This window comes from Mauremys mutica, chromosome 10, assembly GCF_020497125.1.
Source record: "Mauremys mutica isolate MM-2020 ecotype Southern chromosome 10, ASM2049712v1, whole genome shotgun sequence".
Taxonomy (NCBI): domain Eukaryota; kingdom Metazoa; phylum Chordata; order Testudines; family Geoemydidae; genus Mauremys; species Mauremys mutica.
In genome coordinates this window covers 25703192-25724991 of record NC_059081.1, presented here as the reverse complement: position 1 = coordinate 25724991, position 21800 = coordinate 25703192, and the positions used below count along the sequence as shown (strand labels likewise).

At 44.8% G+C, this 21800-nt stretch overlaps 1 protein-coding gene across 1 annotated transcript in view; it reads right to left on the bottom strand.

Annotated features, from left to right (window-relative positions):
• LYPD6B (LY6/PLAUR domain containing 6B) overlaps positions 1-21351 on the bottom strand; it is a 119408-nt gene extending 98057 nt beyond the window's left edge. Inside the window, exon 1 of the mRNA XM_045032324.1 lies at positions 21202-21351. The gene's annotated coding sequence lies outside the window, so the exon portion shown is untranslated. The remainder of the gene's footprint in view (positions 1-21201) is intronic.
• Positions 21352-21800: the final 449 nt, after the last annotated feature.

Below are 21800 nucleotides of genomic sequence, written 5' to 3'. Positions count from 1 at the left end.
CTCATCCATCATCACACCAGACTTCAACAGGACTGTTCATATGACTACAGTTAGACTTTTTTAAAGTATCAGAATCACAGCCTAATAATTTAGGGCCTCAATTCTGAGAGGTTCTGAGCACACTCAAATTCCATTGAAATTAATGGATATTGATACAAGTAGCCCTGTAAAATGCTGTGCATCAATTCTTTTCATGCAAGACCCAAAACAGAATCTAGATCATTCACCCTTAACTGTATTGGCTATTAAGTGCTGACATGCAAAATGTAGTAAAAACCTACTTTATTCAGGAAAATAAGCAGACATGATAGTGAATATATAGAGACAATCCTCTGAATAAGAATGAGTCATTTTTACGATCACTTTTTTGAGCATAACCCAGTTTTAAACTGCTAAACTTTATACAATATATTTAAAGCTTCCTTGGTGCAAATAAAATCATATAGCTTTATAGGGGAAAATTATATGCATCATTCCTGAGCCAAATCTTGAATGATAAATTTCAGTACTCAGCAAATTTTGTATGACTGAGCTATAGAAAAACCCCAGAAATATGGCATTTAGAATAGCAACTGTGTCATGCCATGAATGGCACCTCCAGAATGCTGCACAAAAGCATTACTTAGAAAAAACAAATATTGACTCAAAGACTCATCTTCAGTAAAGCGTTCGCACAGTTAATGAGGGATTGCCGTTAGCTCAGGAGATGTCCGTGCCAACTCTACAAAGTAACTGACTTGAATTTTCTTGTGTTCCATTGTTTCATGTCAAGTACATTCACCAAACAAAACATAGGCCCAATTTATCAAACGATTAACTAAGTGCACTTTGCAGCTCAAAAAGTGATGTACAAATATTAACTAATTAATTTTCATAACACCTTCAGGTAAGTAAATATAATTAGCACCATTTTACAACCGGGAGAGGAAGAATGGTCCAGTGGTGGGGCACTAGACTAGGAGATAGGACATTTGGGTTCAAGTCCCTATTCTGCCACAGACCTTCTGTATGACCATGGGCAAGTCAATTAGCCTCTCTGTGCCTCAGTTCCCCATTTGTAAAATGGGCCTATATCTAAGATGGCTGGTAATCTAGGTACTTACCTAAACCAAGAAACAGTCAGAAGTCACCCTTATCCAATATTGGCATTGGACAAAGTAGATGAATGGTGATGATTTTACATATAGGGAAACAGATTAGGTCAAGTCACTTGGCCAAGTTCACAGCAAGTCAGAAAGCCAGGACTAGAACCTAGGATAGTTCTGGTTTTCAGTCCTATACCCAGATCTCTCATCCCCAGTTTATGAGAATCTCATATTAACCTGCTGTATTAATGCCACTTGAGGGATTAAGTCATAAGGGCCACAAAAAAGAGACATCGGTTTAGGTACTAAATGTTATACTTGGGTCTGAATTCAAAGAGTTTATGGATTTCAGTGAGAGTTACAGGTGCAGATGTAATGCAAAATGTAAGCCTTTAGTCTAGTCCAAAAATTGATATTCAGTTTCTTATATATTCATAAAAGCCAAATAGGCAGCTCCCTGGGTGAAGTGTTTGTGTCCCAGAAGTGTATGAAGAACTCTCCCATAGGAGAGAGATCTCCAAGGCATTGATTCAGCAAGGTAATTAAGACTCCGAGTGGTCCTATTGATTTCAGTGGGGCTACTTACATGCTTAAGTGTCTTGATGAACCATGTCTACACTACACAACTAAGTCGACCTAAGTTAGGTCAACTTACAACCACCACAGTAATTACTGCAGTTTTCCATGTCCACTCCACCGTCCTTCTGTCTATGGTGCACGTGCTCACCAAGCGTGCTTGCGCTGACTTAAGAAGGGCAGGGTGCGGGGCTGAGAGCTGGCCTCTCAGCTCAGTGCTGAGCTCCCCACTGGAGCCCGACTGCTTTCCAGGTTCTCAGCTCCCCCTCTCACTGCACAGAGCTCCCAGCTGGAGCCTGGCTGCCATCTGAGCTCTCAGCTCCCTGCTGCACAGAGCTCCCAAACAAACTACATTGACCTAAGCCTTACGCCTTTCATCAGAGTGGATTTATTAGGTCGGCACAGCAGGCGAGTTACAGCAGTGGGAGGAACACTGTAGTATGTATATTTATATAGTTAAGTCATCATAAGCTGCCTTACATCAATTTAATGTTGTGTAGACATGCCCCAAGATATCCTTGAATAGCTGTATTTCTTTACACCTTCTGTAACTTTAGTGATCCTCTAATACTTCCCGTTGCTGAAAAACAAAGAAAAATAAAAGACAGGACCCCCAATTTTTTCTTTTTTGTGTGCCTTTAAATTGCAGGGGGCATGACCCTGAGAAAAGTGGTAACAGGCATTTCCCCCTGGCTAGTGAGCTTAATTCCCAGGATACTAGGTGTGTAAATCTTTCAAGCCCTGTCCCCAAAGCCTCTCATTAATTAAATAATCCTATGACCCAAAGAAGCTAATTGTGACCATGGGAAACAGGGAGATGTAGATCACATTTTTCTTAGCCAGTAAATAAATCTGAAGTAGTAAATTCTCCTGCTTTATTTGTATACTAAAATAGTTTTGCTATAAATGAGGCATGATCGCTATTCGAGGACAGAAAAGGATTGTATGGGACAGGAACAGGCACAATGCTTTGGTATTAAGCCAAAAAGAATGAATGACAATCTGACGTCCAAGTGAACAACCACCCCTTAGACTTAGAGAAGTGAGGTTATCAGAATGTATCTGCCAACTGACAGGCACTTATTACCTTAACCTCAGTGATGTGCTATTAGATGTTCACTATTCAAAGAGCTGTTAACAAGTACATGCTTGAATACCAGGTATCATCTGTCAGAAAGAGCAATCAAGTGGAGTTGTCAATAGGATGACAGGCTGGGATCCGAATTGGTTAAAAAAAAAATGCCCTTGGTAAAATTTCCCTAGGGAAAGAGGCAGTTGAAGAATTGCAAAGGAATGTAAGGGCTCATAGACTGCATGTAAGCAAGCTGTAATGGCATTTCCCTTTCCCATTTTGAGTTTTATTGTCATCACCTGAGATCAAGCACTGTGCAATAATAATCTTTAAGCTTTTTTTTTTTTTAAGTCGTTAGCATCCTGGTGGCCTTTAAGTTTTGGACAGGTAGGTAGGGGCGGCTCTAGAGATTTTGCCGCCCCAAGCACGGCAGGCAGACTGCCTTTGGCGGCTTGCCTGCGGAGGGTCCGCTGGTCCCGCGGCTTCGGAGGACCTCCCGCAGCCGCGGGACGAGCAGACCCTCCACAGGCAAGCCACCGAAGGCAGCCTGCCTGCCGCCCTCGCGGCACCGGCAGAGCGCCCCCCGCGGGCTTGCCGCCCCAAGCACGTGCTTGGCGTGCTGGGGCCTGGAGCTGCCCCTGCAGGTAGGTGAGATCCCCTGAAACTTACAATCATATGGTGTTTCGATACAAGGTACATCCTAGTGGCTCTGCATGCTGCTCAAGACCTGAGATGAAGCCCAGGCTAGACACGTTACACAATATCTACCTCACCTCATTTGCCTGAAATACTTTGTTGCTCGTCTTTTGTTTTTTTAAGAGAACAATTTTGATCCTTTTTTAGGCAATTAAATGAAATTATCCTGGATTGGAACAGGTGTAGGAAATGATCATTAGTTTGTATTTGCATTCCGCAAGAGGAATATCAAATTGACATTTACCAGCAAGTTACTGTAAAGGAAGGTTAGATCTTCAGGTGTAGGGCTGCAAAATATAATCCACCATTCACCCAATCAGTTACCAAAGCACCCAGATGCTAATAATTGGAATGGCCTCCAGACAGTCCCAGGATCAGGAACAGTAAACCAGCTAAGCACAGTTCAGGTGGATTGGAGGATCTGGACCAACATGCCAGCTTGCTGTTGATTATTTTTTTTAAACTGAAATGAATGTGGGCTTTTGAATGTTTGTGTTTTTAATTATTTTGATGTTTAACACAAATTCTACCTTTTGAGAAAACATTAAAAAAAATAAACTCAGTTTGTTTACATCTAATTCATAGGCACAGATTTGTAGAAAGCAGACAAAGGACTTGTTGTGTGGACAGACAGATTTTGGAGTAGTTTGAAACTTTCCTGGGTAGCTCAGATTCCAGCTGATAATTTTCCCTCCCCCATACCTTTTGTGTAATAAACATTAGGCAAAAGACAATACCATGCAGTCTTGCAACCATGAGGGGCTGAGAACTGGGTACAAATAATGGCAATGACAAGTATGAGTGAGATGTTGCATTACCTAAGCCAGACAGGGGTCTTCTGGGAAGAAAGCAGATTTAACCCAGAGTACAATGCTGCTGTGACAACACTAGTCATGAAGCTACGAGCTGTGGGGAATCTGCTTGGAAGGAGCAATGGCCATATTTGTTTCCCTAAGTAGCCTTTACTTTTGATGGGAGAAACATCAGCAGCTGGAGCCACCCCCCAAGCCATGTAAATGACACCGACCTAAATGCAGGAGTGGACAGCACTATGTTGGCGGGGGAAGCTCTAAAATGCAATCATCAAGACAAGTATTGTGGCTGCACTTTTTTTTTTTTTTTTAAGGAATAGATGCATGTTATGCAAGTTTCAACTACAGTAAAGGTAATCACCACCACATTTCAGGGCATAACCTATGAGGGTCAAAGAGGCATTCCTATCCACAACTTCATGTTAATGACATTGCACACGTGTATTATAGACAGATTTTAGTCTTCCTTTGAAACAGATGTTGGGCACTGCCTGAGACAGATTACTGGTCTAAGATCTATGATCTAGTCTATTGTGTCAACTTGTGTGTTCAAATATTCAAAAAAAATATCTGTATTCTACAGTCTGGAGATTAAGTCTTATTTCAGACTGCAATTATTTGCTCCTCTAGCTATTTAAGGATTCATGAGATCAATCCACCAAATATCACAGAATGATTTTCAGAATAGCAATACTATTACTGTCAATGGTTTATAATCCACTGCAAAAAAGTGGACAGTCTTTTATAAAGCTTGCCATTTAAATAAGTGGGCAAAAATCACAGCACTTCACATTTAAACCTAGGCTAAACCAAATAAAATAAAGTGAAGCACTGCTCCTACCACTGGTGTCGATCTTTAATCCTAACTAATCACCTAATCCAGGGTGGGACTAAGTATTTCAGGTTCATCTTCTCTATCGCTTGTATCTACAAGTACAATTTTATTAGGCTGTAAGAAAAATATTCCTAGAAAATCCATCAGCTAATTTGTCTGAAAGCTCTCTCACACACAGGTATTCTTGACAGACAAAAATTTAGACATGAGCAAAAAATCCCAGACCTCCTGACTCCTTGTATTGTGCCTCAGCCACATCCTCCTCCTATCATTAGGAAAGATAACAATCAATCAGCTCTTCTGCCATAATATGAATATCCTGCACTGATGTGTTTAAGCTATACCAGGTTAGCCCATATAAAAATTCACCTGGTTTGAAATTCCTGATCTATAGGCGATGGGTTCATTTAGCTTAACAAAAAAACAAAACAAAACACCTCACTAGACTGAACTGTTTGTGCTGTAACTGATTTAATTTGGATAGGGGGCCAAATTCTGCCCATGATACATGTGCACAGCTTTCACCAATGTAAACATAAATGAAGGCAAAACTTGACCTGGTACATTCTCAAATCAAATCACTTTTTTTCAATACTTTGATTCTTTCAATATTTGCCTCCATTTAAAAAAAAAAAAAGCTTCATTTTCAATCAAATAACTGCTTAGCAGAGGTCAGATTTTTCTGGGCCATCTACACTGCAGACACAATGGTGTTGAGATACCCAGTTATATCACAATGTCCTCGAGTAGTATCCGGTTCTGAATACTAACCAGAGATGTAACCATAACTGGAAATGGGCCAACCAACATGCAGATAGCTGAGCCAGATTTGACAGCAAACCTAACATAGATGGAATGGGATCAGAGGATAGGCCCAAGGCAAGAGGCACACCCAGGGGGATGGAAACTATCTCTAAGAAGCCCTGGGATGGCTGGGGAAAAGCAGTGTTCCATATGTGGACGGCGGCATCACTTGGCCAGGGATTGCCCAATCTACCCACTAAGGCCCAGTGCAGTGCTCAAAAGGCCAGCTGCATCCTAGCCCCACAGAGTTAGCTGTGTGATTGAAGCTCTGGTGGGAGGGAGTCACACAGCAAGTCTGCCAATGGCATATAATGTTCATGGTGACGCATTCACACTTCGAATCACTGCCCACGTCATGCTACACCCTCCCGGGTACAGCTCCATCTGCCCATCAGTGGGAGGGGAAGGTGGTAGTTAATGGGGAGACATTTATTGGATGGAGCGATACTGGGGCTGCTAAGACTATAGTTAAGCCCCAAATCATAAAACCCCATCAAATGCTCCCAGGGTGTGAAATCTGGTTTAAAGTTTCTGGTGTAAAAGCCTTCGCTCAGCCTACAGCACAGATGTCTATCCAGACCTAGGAATAGTCAGGGTGCTAGTACAGACACGTTGTCAGATATCCCACAGGCTTTTCTTTTGGGGAATGATATTATGGCTTTAAAAGAAGGAGGGGTCAATCAGACCCCCTCAGGTAGCTCCAGATGTGAAAGTGACTGTGTCAGCCAAACTTCAAATGGAGTAGCTGAAAAGGAGGAAGCTAGTATCCAAGGGCAATCAGGTTACCTCTATGGAGTATGCAAACTAATACCTGTGTGGGGGAGGGAGGGGGGGAATGAGACCCCCCATCCTTCAGAGAATTAAGATCTCTGCCTACCCTGAAAAGAAAACCAGAGGCAGTACAGAGCATGGTGACGGCAGTGTCTCCAGTCAAAATTAGGGATACTGACACCAGGGCAGGTGCGGTTCACTGCCAAACCTATGACTCTCACCCCAGAGGGGGAAATGCTCAAATAATGTGTAGGACAGCTGCCTGGGAAATAACAGTAACTACAGCAAGGAAGGACAGGGAACTTCTTCCTACAGTCTCTGCCTGACGGTCTGTAAAAACATAAAGCCAGATGGGACTGGGAGAGGGAAGTCTGCTCACCTACACTCAGTGCCTGGCGACTGGGGAACAAGAAGCCACCCTACCAGGTAGGAGGCTCATTACTCCTCCTCCTTCCTCCAGAAAAACTGAAGTTAGGCCACCAGGTCCCAGCCTCCAAAGAGATGGCACAGAGAAAGGAATTTTGCTAACGGGCAAAGTTTGAAGACTCTCCCTTGCTTGGCCCCTTTGCTGTTAAACGCAGCTGCATGGTCGACAGCCACTTCACAGGGAAGCAGCCCAAACATGTTTCTCCCTGTGAAGTAGATAGGTAAGAATTATTATTCCCGTTTAACAGATAGGAAAACACAGAGAAAGTAAGTGGCATGTCCCGAGCTAGCTAGCTAGTTAGAGTCACAACTAGAACCCAGGTCTCCTGACTACAAGTCCCATGATCTAATCTCATCACTACACTGCTCACAGAGTTCTCACTATTGCTGTGAAAAGCACAGTGGATTCAGTGCACAGAAGTTTGAACGAACAGTTGTTTCACTACACACACACACACACACACCCCCCAAGGGCAAGTCTACACTATAAAATTAATTCGACCTAAGTTCCGTTGACGCACAGCCGCCGCAGTAATTAAATCACTTTTGCATGTCCACTGTGCTCCTTGGGTCAGCAGTGCATGTCCTCACTCCAGGGCTTGCATCGATGCAGAGAGCAGTGCACAGTGAATAGCTATCCCACTGTGCAGTTTCCCACCATCTAGCGCAGGGTGTTTTAGGAGGGGTTTGCAATGCCTCAGATGGGCAAACGAGTTGCGCAGGGGTGACTGGGAACATGGTTTCAACATCCCACGATGCAGTTTTCTCCATCCCAGAATTTTATCTGCATCCCATAATGTTTCGTGCCTCTTTTCAAAAGCCCTGCAAACCCGCACGTCTGCCATCGGTGTGAGACGCATGGATCCTACACAGCTCTGCACTATTGCGATGAGTGTTGCAAGCACAACGTGCCTGATCCTGCAGTATTTGCAGAGCCGCCAGAGGAGCCAGGCAGCAGAACAAGACAATTCCTTAGAGGCTGCCTTGTTGTTGGACCTAGAAAGAAACAATTCAAGGTTCTTGTTGACATTCATGGAGCAGCTGCAGACAGTGAAGCACCAGTTCTGGGCCAGAGACACAAGCACTGTCTGGTGGGATTGCACTGTTATGCAGGTATGGGATGACGAGCTGTGGCTGCAGAACTTTTGGATGCGCAAGGCCACATTCCTGGAAGTGTGTGTGGAACTTGCCCCAGCCCTCCGGCATAGCAACACCAAAATGAGAGCTGCACTGACACTGGAGAAGCGAGTGGTGAGGACTGTGTGGCAGCTTGCAATGCCAGATTGCGCTCGATCAATCGGGAATCAATTTGGAGTTAGGAAATCCACTGTGGGGGTTGCTGTGATGCAAGTGTGCCAGGCCATTAACTGCAACCTGCTGCACAGGACTGTGACTCTGGGCAATGTGCAGAACATAGTGGATGGTTTTGCAGCAATCTGGCACCAGACCAGCTTGCCACAGAGTACATCAACAGAAAGGGCTACTTTTCTATCACAAGTGATGGTGGATCACCAGGGATGTTTTACCAACATCAGCGCAGGATGGTGAGGGAAGGAGCATGATGCATTCATCTTTAAGAACACAGGACTGTTCAGAAAGCTGCAAGCAGGGACCTTCTTTGCAGACTGACAGATTGCCGTTGCGGATGTTGAGATGCCAATAGCGATCCATTGAGACCCAGCCTACCCCTTATTTCTGTGGCTGTACACTGGCCACTTCAACAGCAGCAAGGAGCACTTTAGCTACAAGCTGAGCCAGTGCAGAATGACAGTTGAATGTGTCTTTGGCCATTTGAAAGGCCACTGGGGCAGTCTACTCACGAGATTAGACCTCAGTGAAAAAAAAACTCAATGGTTATAGCTGACTGCTGTGCACTTCATAATATCTGTGAAGCAAAGGGGGAAAAGTTTCTGCCAGAGTGGAAGAGGAATGGTTGTCTGCTGATTTTGAGCAGCCAGATACCAGGGCTATAAAAAGAGCTCAATAGGGAGCTACAGGGACTCAGGTTGTCGTTAAAAGACCATCTTAATAGTGAGCCACAGTAACGTGTGTTTCTATAGTGTGCTCTGCCTGGCATTGTTTTTGTGCACCCTGGTATGAACCTTGTAATGAGTGCGGAAAGTAACATCACACATGTACCTATTGCTATTACCTCTGAATGATCCGAGACCCAGCCAGCATATGTTGTGAACTAGTAAAGATGAATTCAGTTTTCATAACTAGCTATTTATTCCAAATCCAGGCAAATAGACATATTTATAACTGAATGAGACTTTATAAAATACAGGGAAAAATAGCTTTGAAGGGGAAAGAACAGTCAGATTCGTTTCACAAACACATACATCAACCATGTCTCTCACGAGTCAATGTATGTGCCACTGTGATTGTCTGTACTGTCCTCCAGGGTGGAGTGGTAGGTGTAGAGCAGCAGCCCCGGACACCACATGGAATGGGAGTGGGGGGCGAAGAGGTAGGGAGGTCCCAAAATGCAGTTCTCTGTGGGCTGCAGAGGGAGGTGAGCACAGGTCTGTTGAAACTGAAGGTCAACAAGTGTCTCCAGCATGGCTGTTTGCATTTTGAGAAGCGCTAGCATGTCCTGCTGCATGTCTCTCTCCTGTGCTTTTCTCCTCTCTGCTCTATCCCTGTCTGTTCTGTCCATGACAGTGATCCTCCAAGCCTCTGCTCGGCTTGCAGGATCTCTTGGACCACGTCATCTCACATCCTCTTCCTTCTCCTCCTTATCTGGCAGAGCTGCTCTGCCGATGTGAATGGAGAGTGCCTCAAGGCCACATTTCCAGCGGCAAAAGATACAATGCACAGAGCTACTACTGAGAGCGTATTCACAAGATAAATGGAAACTTGGCATACTGAACTGACTCCCTTTGGTCCACACAAGTTCCAAGCACTACATTCTCACTTCTCCTTGGGATTCATGGAGCATGGTGGCAGTCCCAACCATGGGACAGCTCGGGGAGGTGGGGGGGAAGTGGGCAAGTTCAGGGCCACCCAGAGGACCTGTTCTTGACTATAGAGCAGTCAAATCAGTCCCAGGGGAGCTGCAGCGCTTGTACTCACCCGGTGGTGGTCTAGGTCTTCGCCGGCATTTCGGCAGCGGGGGGCCCTTCAGTCGCTTTGTGTCTTCGGCAGCACTGAAGGGCCCCCGCCGCTGAAATGCCGCCGAAGAACCGGACCGCCGCCGGGCCAGGGCTCGCAGGGCATTTCGGCGGCGGGGGGCCCTTCGGTCACTCTGAATCTTCGGCAGCACTGAAGGGCCCCCTGCTGCCTAAATGCCGGCTGAAGACCCAGACAACTGCTGGGCCAGGGCTCGCGGGGCCCGGGGCAAATTGCCCCACTTGCCCTCTGTTTCCCCCCCCCCCCCCCGGGCAGCCCTGGGCAAGTTGGGACTATGGAGGAGGGTAGCTCACAGGCATTAGTATATGCGGATAGGGCTACTGAACTGAACACTGGCACCATTTTCTACAGGTGGTGGGTGGTGATTTTAGCTGATATCACACTCCTGAGGGTAATGGAGACTGAAAGGGAACAGCTCTTGCATGCGTCTAGCTACAGACAAGGTCCGTAGGCTGCTAGCTTGTATGCTGCAATGGTGCCTGCTGAAGTAATTGCTTAGTGGTGTTGGGAAATGTCCTACCACAGCAGAAAAAAATAAGGCAGCCCTCCCCAGAAACCTTCATCAGAGAACTGAAGACTACCTTCAGGAACCTTTTGAGATGTCTATGGAGGATTCACAAGACATCCCAGTGCACATAAACTGTTCTGCAGGATCCCCTCTGCCTAATTATGCAGGGGAATGAGAAGCAGATAGCAACTCTACCTCTCTTAGTTACTTCATTATCTCTTCCTATTTGAAAGTGATTAAAAAAGAGTAAATGAATAGATGCGTCCCTGCAATACCAAAGTAAACTGCATATTTACAAGAGGTTCCTTCCCCTGCATCAGTCTCGCCCATGCTGGACTGTAGGGACTGATTTGACTGCTCTATAGTCAAGAACAGGTCCTGGTTCCCTGCACCACTGGATCCCCCAGTCACCTGTCCCTCATACTACTCCTCCTCGCTGTGACTCCAGCTCCCACAGAGTATTACTCTTGGTAATGATGGTGTCCTTGCCAGGAATGGCACATAGCTCTTTATAAAAGCAGTAGGTGTGCGGCTCCACACCAGAACAACTGTTAGCCTCCCTTGCCTTCTGGTACACGTGCCACAGCTCCTTGACTTTCAGGTGGCAATTCTGCATGTCCCTCTTGTAGCCCTTCTCTGCCATGCCACAAGTGATCTGCTCAGATATCTACCTTTTTATGGCTGGATAGGAGCTGTGCCTGCACAACCTCTTTTCCCCACGGACCCAGGAGATCCACCACCGCTTGTTTACTCCAGGCAGGAGAACATCTGCAGCCTGGGGCCAGCATGGTCAACTGGGCAATTGCTAGGTGAGCTCTCCACGCCAAGAAAACAGGAAATAGAATTTCAAAAATTTGCGGGGCTTTAAAAGAGAAAGGGCGCATGCATGTGTATCTGGCCACCAGGCAGCAGAGTTCAAAACAGTGACCAGAGTGGTCATGGTAGGGAAGTGGTTCCCAAACGTGGTTTGCGGCTTGTTCAGGGTAAGCCCCTGGGAGGCCGCGAGATGTTTTGTTTACCTGAGCATCCGCAGGTATGGCGGCGTGCAGCTCCCAGCGGCCGCAATTCGCCATTCCCAGCCAAGTGTAAGCAAAATAACACAGAGTCCAACGATGCAGCTTGATTCAACACTTACCTTACTAAACAACACACGAGACTTTTTAGTGAAATACAGAGAAACTGGATTCAAAGAAGCACAGGTTAGAGCAAGAGAGTTTGCAGAGACACTCGGTGTAGAACCAAAATTTCCATGTCCACATGTGACAAGAGTTTCAAAAACAAAGCCGCAAGGAGAATATGAAGGAGCAGATGAACCCACAGAAGATCCAGAAAAGAAATTTGAGGTTGAATTTTCTAATGTTGTGATGGTTAAAGCAATACCTGCCGTTGATGAAAGGTTTAATACTTTACGAGCACACCATGAACAGTTTGGATTTTTGTATGACATAACTGAATTCAACAAAATAGGTAAACAAGAGCAGCTAATTACAAAGTGCAAGAACCTAGAGAGCCTCCTGAAGCTTGGTGATAGTTTTGATTTAAATGGACTTGAACTGTACAAAGTCAGTGATGGACAATGTACAGTTTATTCATACCAGCAAACCTGATGACATATATCCTATGTATATGAATGTATATATTTCCGTGTAGATATATCTTCCCACTTTATTTTCCACTGCATGCATCCAATGAAGTGGGTTTTAGCCCACGAAAGCTTATGCCCAAATAAATTTGTTAGTCTCTAAGGTGCCACAAGTACTCCTAGTTCTTTTTGCTGATACAGACTAACCAAGCTACCATATCCTAATGTGTACATTGCCACTTGTATTCTACTGATAATTCCTATAACAGTGGCATCAAGAGAACGGAGTTTCTTAAAACTAAAGCTCACTGCAAGAATAGCAAGATCAATCAATCGAACAAGACATCACTTCGTGTTTGTCATACGATGACATTATTACTGATTTTGCAGCCAAAAAAGCCAGAAAGATTGCTTTTAATTAAAAACAAATCCATGTTCCAATACCTCTTCATAGTAATTTCCAATAAAATATTGACAAATTTTAAAAAATGTATTATTTGCATCATTCTATCAATACATTAGAATTTTTTCTATAGCACTACTTCTTTAGTGCGAGTCCATCAGCACTACAGTGTGTGCTTAATTTGTTTAAACTGTTTTTAATAAAGTGCATGTGGCAAGTTTTCCAATACTGTAAGCTTATGTTTGTGTTGCTAAGAGCAAGTCAGGCATAGGTGCACCAGTTTAATAATACTGCGTAGGACCCATTAAATCCTGGAGGACGGCCCTGTTGACCTAACTCTATAGTGTAGACCAGGCCACCCACCCCACACACAGAGTTTTGGGTTTAAACCCAAACTGCAAAGTGAAATTCAGATGAAACTACTGATTTGACCTGGTTTTAAGCAAAAATCATACAAAACCAAAATATTCCACCTCATTCCTTCCAAAGGCTGTAGCTCAACCCAAGTTCATCAGAAAGCCCACAAACTTTGGGGAACTGAAACCTGAACCTAGCTCTGTTCCAAATCTCAGGCACAGCTTTAGTGTCAGCATTTCCATTCCGAAGCAGAACAATGCCCATTATGTTGTTCAATGTTGTCTCAAGAGAAAAGAGTAACTTGATTTTTTAAAAGGATTTCAATATTCACAGCTATTTGGAATTTATATAGCTATAGGGTATGTTCCTAGCAAATTAAAGTTTTACTTCCTTAGTTAATTTATTGCTAAAGCAATCGGGCAGACTGAGATCCCACACCCCATTTACATCTGCTTCCCTTGTTAGAAGAATATATTTCCACACATTGAAATATAAATCCTGCAGTCCTTACTGCAAACATTTAAATGATTACAAGGAACATGGTTACACTTATTGTAAGGACTGCAGGTCTGGGCCCTGAGTGGGACACCCCACACCCTAGCAAACAAATATTCCTAAGTAAGTCAACAAACTGGCATCAACAGTAACTCGAGAAGTAGAAAGCCTCTCAACATACCGGTATGCTGCCATAATATTTTAGCGAAAACAAAAACAGCAACGCTTTGGATTTTAACATGTGTCTTGTATCCTGATTCTGAAGTACACTTTGCAGATCGAGCAAGAAAAGAGCACAGATGGGGTAGAACTGAACTCTACTTTGGTTTCATTCAGGCATTCTGGGCTTAGAATAAAGAGCACTGTGATCAGCAATCTCCTGTAAGCAAATGCAAAGCCCAGAAGATTTTTACCTATTATGTAGATTGAATGGCTCATTTAACAAGTAATAGTAGAATAAAATGGAATCGCGCCTGCTGTACACAACACAAGACCAGGACTCAATCTCTGAGTAAAGTTATTATTGGAAGTTTTACCCATCAAAATGTTTACCTTCAGAACTGTACCTTTTAGTGCCAATGGTTTTGATCTCTAAGTGTTAATGATAATTTGGCTCTATTGAGTCGGAAGTTTACAAACGCTGCCGCCTCAGCTGTCATACACATGCTTCCACCTGCTCCAAACTGTCAAACATACACCTAATCCCAAGCCTAGAAGTCATTAAACTTTGACACACTTTACATACATGTAACAACATAACTGCAAGTGTTCTTTGAATCAACAGAATCCCAGTTACAGGGTGTGAGTGTGGCATAAGGATAAACAACATTCCACAAGTGAGGCTTAATAAACCGTCTTATTTTAATTTCTCATTTTCCATGTAGCAGAAATGAAACCTTATTTCTCTATGTTGGAAGAGGGGATTTCCCCAAAAACCTTCTGAAGGGTAAAATGGATCAGGGAAGTAATTTTATTTGCATCTCTTGTCCCTTCAGTGCTCCCAGAAACTTGTGGATTGATGGGTGATGGTCAGGTGTTCACTAAACAGTCAGACTAGCTCCTCATCCTACCAGGTGTCTCCCTTTCTCTTAGAGTGAGACCACCCATCTTGTGTTTTAAGAGATTTTCCTTATTAGGCTGAAGGACATTAGGCACCAATCTCCAATAAGAAGCTAAGAAGTATGACTAAAACATCAACTGTCTCTTGAAAACAAGAACTGTATAGCAAAGGGGCCTTGGTTCGTAAAGGCCAGTCCACCATCAGAATGACAAGCACAATGACATCTCCCTTCTATCCCTAAATCCCTAACAGCGGCAACAACAACAAACAGGGAAATGAATAGTCTAAATCAGAAAACACCCCACACCCCAAATAAACCTCTACTACAAGTAGAGATTTTTACCCCAAAAAGGGAAAAGTGCCAGAGACCCCATTAAGTGGTCTAGGGCCTTCACTGTTGAAAGTGCTCAGATATTATGGTGATGGGCAGGGCTGATGAGAGGGGAGAACAAGTGAAAATTGCATCAGGGCCCCAAGCTTGAGGGTCCCCAAAAACAGATGTAATATCTGTGTAAATGAAGTGAAATGAGAGGAGGTGGGGCCCCAGCAAACATGATGTAGTGGGGCTCCAAATTTATCTAAATAGACCTAGTGATGGGTCCCAGGATAAACCCACAAGATAGATTTTTCATGTGACCTTTATTTCCCTGATATGTAGTTGGTCATGTGCCCTCTCCCCCTTAACTTTATTTCTCATTATTAATTATTTGTATTACCTAAAGCAGGGACCGTCATTTATTTTTGTCAAGGCCCAAAGTTCTTGGTCAAGGTATAGTCAAGGTCCAGATTCCAGAGAAAATAAACCTAATAACAGCAAGGATGGTAATAAGTAAATAAAAAGATTTTGAGGTCCATTCAAAGCATCTAAGCCCTGGTCTACACACAGCCCCGGGGTCGAACTAGGGTACGCGAATTCAGCTACGTGAATAACGTAGCTGAATTCGAACTACCCTAGTTCGAATGACTTACCCGTCCAGACGCCGCGGAAGCGAACTCCGCGGCTCCAAGGTCGACTCCGCCAACTCCTCCTGCCGCGGTGGAGTACCGGAGTCGACCGCGGCGCTTCCGGAGTTCGAACTATCGCGTCTAGATCAGACGCGATAGTTCGAACTCCGAGAAGTCGAACTCGCCGCGTCGACCCGCGCGGTAAGTATAAACGTACCCTGAGAGTCTGGATTTGGCCCACAGTCCACCTACTTATGACCCCAGACTTAGAGACTTGTAACTCCATGGGCCTAGATGCTACACAAACATAAAACAAAAATAAAGTCCCTGCCCCCCGAACAGTTTACAATTATCTGTCTCTAACCTCTCCCTCTTTTTTCTCTCCTCTTTTCCTTATATGGCATTTGCCTTTTCCTGCAAAGCACCTCCAGAGGAGGATCAGCGTTGTGCTGCTCCATACAGAATAGGGGGGCAAAGTTTATTTTTATTTATACTACAGCAGTCTCAAATAGTTCCAGTCAGAAATCAAGGCCCCATTATTCTAGGCACTGTGCAAGCACAGAGTGAAAGAAAAAGAAAGGATAGCCTCTGCCTCAAATAAAGCAGCAGAATTAAGCTAATGAGAATTGCATGATGTGTATCAATTCCACTCTGCTGTGCCAGGTAACGTACCCTGCTCTAGAGTCGCTCAGAGGACAGCATTATCCTTCATTTCTGGATTGTCGCAGAGCAAAGCGATGAAAGTAGGAAGGGAAGATGACAAACCAGAAATGAATTATTACCAGGGCTGTCAAGCAATCAATCGCACAATTAAAAAAATTAATCGTGATTAATCACGCTGTTAAACAACAATAGATTACCATTTATTTTAAATATTTTTGGATGTTTACTACATTTTTAAATATATACATTTCAGTTACAACACGGAATACAAAGTGTATAGTACTCACTTTATATTTATTTTTATTACAAATATTTGTACTATGTAAAACAAAAAAAATATTTTTCAATTCACCTCATACAAGTACTGTAGTGCAAGCTCCATCATGAAAGGTGAACTTACAAATATAGAATTATGTACAAAAACAGCAATAAAAATAAAACAATGTAAAACTTTAGCACCTACAAGTCCACTTAGTCCTACTTCTTGGTCAGCCAATCACTCAGACAAACAAGGTTGCTTACAATTTGCAGCAGATAATGTTGCTGCTTCTTGTTTACAATGTCACCTGAAAGTGATAACAGGCATTCGCATGGCACTGTTGTAGCTGGCGTTGCAAGATATTTACATGCCAGAGGCGCTAAGAATTCATATGTCCCTCCATAAATCAACCACCATTCCAGAGGACATGCATCCATGCTGATGATAGGTTCTGCTTGATAACGATCCAAAGCAGTGTGGACTGATGCATGTTCATTTTCATCATCTCAGTCAGATGCCACAGCAGAAGGTTCATTTTCTTTTTTGGTGGTTTGGGTTCTGTAGTTTCTGCATCAGAGTGTTGCTCTTTTAAGACATCTAAAAGCACGCTCCACACTTCGTCCCTCTCAGATTTTGGACCGCACTTCAGATTCTTAAACCTTGGGTCGAGTGCTGTAGCTATTTTTAGAAATCTCACATCGGTACCTTCTTTGCGTTTGGCAAATCTGCTGTGAAAGTGGTCTTAAAATGAACATGTGCTGGGTCATCATCCGAGACTGCTATTACATGAAATATATGCAGAATGTGGGTAAAACAGAACAGGAGACATACAATTCTCCCCTCAAGGAATACAGTCACAAATTTAATTGATGATTTTTTTTTAAATCAGCATAATCGGCATGGAAGAATGTCCTCTGGAATGGTGGCCAAAGCATGGAAGGGGCACATGAATGTTCAGCACATCTGGCATGTAAATACTTTGCAATGCCGTTACAAGAGTGCCATGCGAACGCCTGTTCTCACTTTCGGGTGACATTGTAAATAAGAAGCAGGCAGTAGTATCTCCGTAAATCAACGTAAACAAACTTGTTTGTCTTACCGATTGGCAAAATAAAAAGTAGGACTGAGAAGACTTGTAGGTTCTGAAGTTTTACACTGTTTTATTTTTCAGTGCAGTTATGTAACCAGAAAAAAAAATCTGCATTTGTTAGTTGCACTTTCACGATAGATTGCACTTCAGTATTTGTATGAGGTGAATTGAAAAATAATAGTTCTTTTGTTTATCATTTTTACAGTGCATATATTTGTAATAAAAAATAATAATATAAAGTGAGCACCGTGCACTTTGTATTCTGTCGTAATTGAAATCAATATTGAAAATGTTGTACAGAAAAACATCCACAAATATTTAATACATTTCAATTGGTATTCTATTGTTATAAGTGCGATTAATTGCAATTTTTTAATCACAATTAATTCTGAGTTAATCGCATGAGTTAACTGTATCTTATTAGACTGACCTCACACTTGGTAAAGCAACCCCCATCCTTACATATATTTATACCTGCTCCTCTACTTTTCACTTCATTCATCTGATGAAGTGGGTTCTAGCCCATGAAAGCTTATGCCCAAATAAATGTTTTAATCTCTAAGGTGCCACAAAGACTCCTCATTGTTTTTGCTTATACAGACTAACACGGCTACCACTCTCAAACCTGTGTTTAATTGGCATCCCTAATTATTACATGACCTCACATCATGCAAAATTCATCACATTTTGACAGAGGAATCACATGCTAAGAGATGTGCTCTTCCACTGACTCGCACGGGGAAACAGGGCTGCCCAGTGTCCTGCAACTCGTGGATTTGGCAGCTCTGCCACACACATATAGCAAGGATTACTCTGCAGTACCTCCTCCCTGCCACCGGGGGTCACAACTGCTCCCCCTTCCCTCTTACTGTTCCCCCAATTGGATCTGAGTGGGAACAGCTGTAACGGAGGCAATGGTGGGACAGAAGTTGAGAGGGGCCCAGTACTAGTACTGGGCTATCCAGCATCCTCCCCAAAGAGACCCCAAACGCCCTCCCACCCATTCCAGATGCAGCTGCTAAGCTCCACCTCCCCACACTGCTTGGGGGTAGGCAGAGATGACTAAACCAAAGTTTATAATGGATATGTAAATATACTCATTAAATAATTTTCACAGAATATGTGAAGCTGCAGAAAGTCCAGCGACCTATTGGTATTGCTGACCACATAGCCTCTCCAAGCTGAAAGGTCTTACAGTCAAATGGAGGGGTTTAACCTTAATTTGCATTAGCATTTTCAGTCTCTCTCTCTCAATTCACTGGTTGAGACCAGGACTGCCAGACAGGTACTCTGCCAATATACTTTCCATAGTATCCATGTAACTGACACAATGCCAGCTTCCACCTGTGTGAAAGGGAGCATTCCCTGTCCCCTACCTCACATCTGCAGATGAGTAAGGGCACAGTCCTAGGAGGATAAATCCACTGGGTGGAGAGAACTGCATTGCCACTAATAGGAGGTGACACTCTCTCTCTCCTGCAAAGTCCCCAACGGTGCAGGAGAAGTCTCATCTCCTGCAGTTCCTGCACCATCCCCCTGAAGTAGCTTGTAGAGGCTGCACTAGGTAATCCCCTGTACCACACACCATCCACAACTCATGGACTCTCTCTCCTCTCATCTCTGCTGCATCTCAGCAGAGAATGAGAGGGACAAAGCATGCACCATCAGATGTGCTCCAGGGATCAACATGCTGGATCCATCCCATATAAACTGATCACAGGATTTACTGGACTCCATACAGTTAACATTACCTGGATAGAATGCCAGATGTCAAGTGTGGGAGACACAGGTCTTATAAAGCCTGGCTAACACTGAGTGCCCTATCACTGTCTGCTTTGGGAAGGATGTCATTAAAGGGATGGAACTGGCTGCAAAACAGAACACAGTAATTGTTATGTTGGGAAATCTAACCCACTTAAAGTGATCAAAGGAGGAGGAGGAGAGGGAATGGCTCCTGTGGACAGAACTGGTAGCTAAACTAATTGTGCTGATAAACTGAAAGAGCAAACAGATACCAAACATGAAGCACTGGCCTCTTCACCAGGGCCAAATGGGACAACTCCCTTCATCCAGACTATAAAATGAACATCTACAATTACATCTGGATGCCATTACTAGAACTACATCGGAAACAGATGATCTTGTGCTTCTTGCACAAAGTGGCTTGATTATTTGGATACGGTGATTAGCCAGAGTTGGGCCATCCTCCATTTAATTTGCATTCTCTGTTTTCTGGTCTGAACATCTGTTTTCATACACATTCAAGGGCTTTCCTTACCTACTGGCATGGTTTTAATCACAAGTTTTACATTTTGGGGTGTTTTTCTTTGTCTGCTTTCCTTTATTTTAAAATCTAATGCATTTATTATAAATCCCAATGAATCAGTTATTCTGCTAACATTACCATGACCAGGTAAAGCACTATCAGGTCCATAGGATTAGTAAATGTAATAATATATACAAACGTCTCATAAAAATAGGACACCTGGTTTATACTTTGGATTTAAAGTATTTAATAGTGAACACCTGATATCCTTCAGATTTTCACTCTCACTCTTGTTTCTTGAATGTTAAATAAAGTTTCCGTCCCATTAATCCAGAAAATTTAGATCTGATCTCTCTCTTTGAATTAAGTGCTGTCTGTCTTCCCATGTATTATATGCTATTACAGTGGCTATAAAAAGAACGGTAAACTGTACATGGCAGACAAATGGATAGATCTGTTAGTAATGGAGTGTACGGTTATACTGGATGCCCACATGCCTTGAATGCATGAGGTCAAAGGCCAAGTGATTTCAACAATCCCAGAAGCAAAGGAATCCTACATAACTGCACTGTTTGACACAGTCCATCTTCTGGGGGAATTACTTTGTTAAATGTTTACAACAACCTGTCAATGGGAAAGGCAGTGTGATCTAATTGTTAAAAGCAAAGGCCTGTGTGCTTCTGTTTCCTGATCTGACAATAATTCATTCTGACCATGGACAAATCACTGCACTTGTACCTCGGTTTGCCCATCTTACAGTATTTTACAATACTTACACATTCCACCTGAATTGGGGGGAGAAGGGTTGTGAGGTTTAATGAAACTTTATACAGCATTTCGCAATCCTAGGCTGAAAGGTGCTGCAGGACTCAGGCACAAAGTATGAGTAAGAAGCTCCGCTCTGCGTTACCGAACCCTCCCCTGGCCAGCCAGCTTGCTCCTGTCAGCAAGCCCATGTGAAACACAAATAAAGTGACGACTGACTAGCCGGGGTGTGACGTTATTTCACGGTAGCGATTGGCTGCGCTGTGCTCCCAAACCCCAAGCCCGGGGCAGACTCGCCGTTGTTGCTAAGCCGGCCGAGAGCCCCGGCTGGAAACACCGCGCCAGTGACAGCCGAAAGCTCAGGCGCCTTCCCCGGGCTCCGCAGGGAGCGGGCGCACTGGGAGGGAGGCGATGACGGCGGCAGCAGGACGGACCCGGACCCGGACCCTGCTCGCGCTGCCCGCTCGGAACCGGTCCCAAAGCCCCGCCGCCGCCGCCGCCAGCTGCCCGCCTCGGGGCAGAGTCCGAGCGGCTGCGAGCCCTGCAGCCCCGGGAGCTCCCCCGAGCGCCGCTAGGAGCCGCCAGCCCCGAGCACTCACCCGCTAGCTGCAGCCTCCCGGCTTTCCACGCGCCTGGTGCCGCTGCCGGGGCTGCCAAGCCCCTTCCCAGCCAGCCCCCGGGGCTGCGGCCCGTCTGCGGCTCGGGGCCAGAGTCCGGCGCAAGCAGCAGCCGCGCAGCCCGGCCGCTCCAGACCCCAGCCCGCTGCAGCCGCGCCCCTCGCACGCGCCTCACCTGGGCGGCTGCTCGGCTCGGCTCGGCCCGGCCGGGGCGGGGCTCGCTCCCTCCCGGGGCGGGGCGCGGCGAGCTCCGGGGAAGCGGCGCCGGGTGCGAGGTCCCCGCCGGCTGCGGCCCCGTGCTGCGCTGGCTGAGCAGGGGCGCCTGGCCGCAGCCTTCTCCCATCTCGGGGCGCTCCCCTGCTGGAACCCTGGGGTGCTGGCAGGTGACAGGGACAAGGTCTGTCCCCAGAGCTAGCACCCACCTAGGGCTGGTGCTTGGGGCGGCCAATGGAAGGGGGCGGCACGTCCAGGTCTTCGGAGGGAAGGACCGGCCGCCGGATTCCCCACTAAGAATGAAGCCGCACAGTAGAGCAGCCGCCAAAGTGCTGCAGCTCGCAGCTTTATCTTCTTCTTTTCACTGC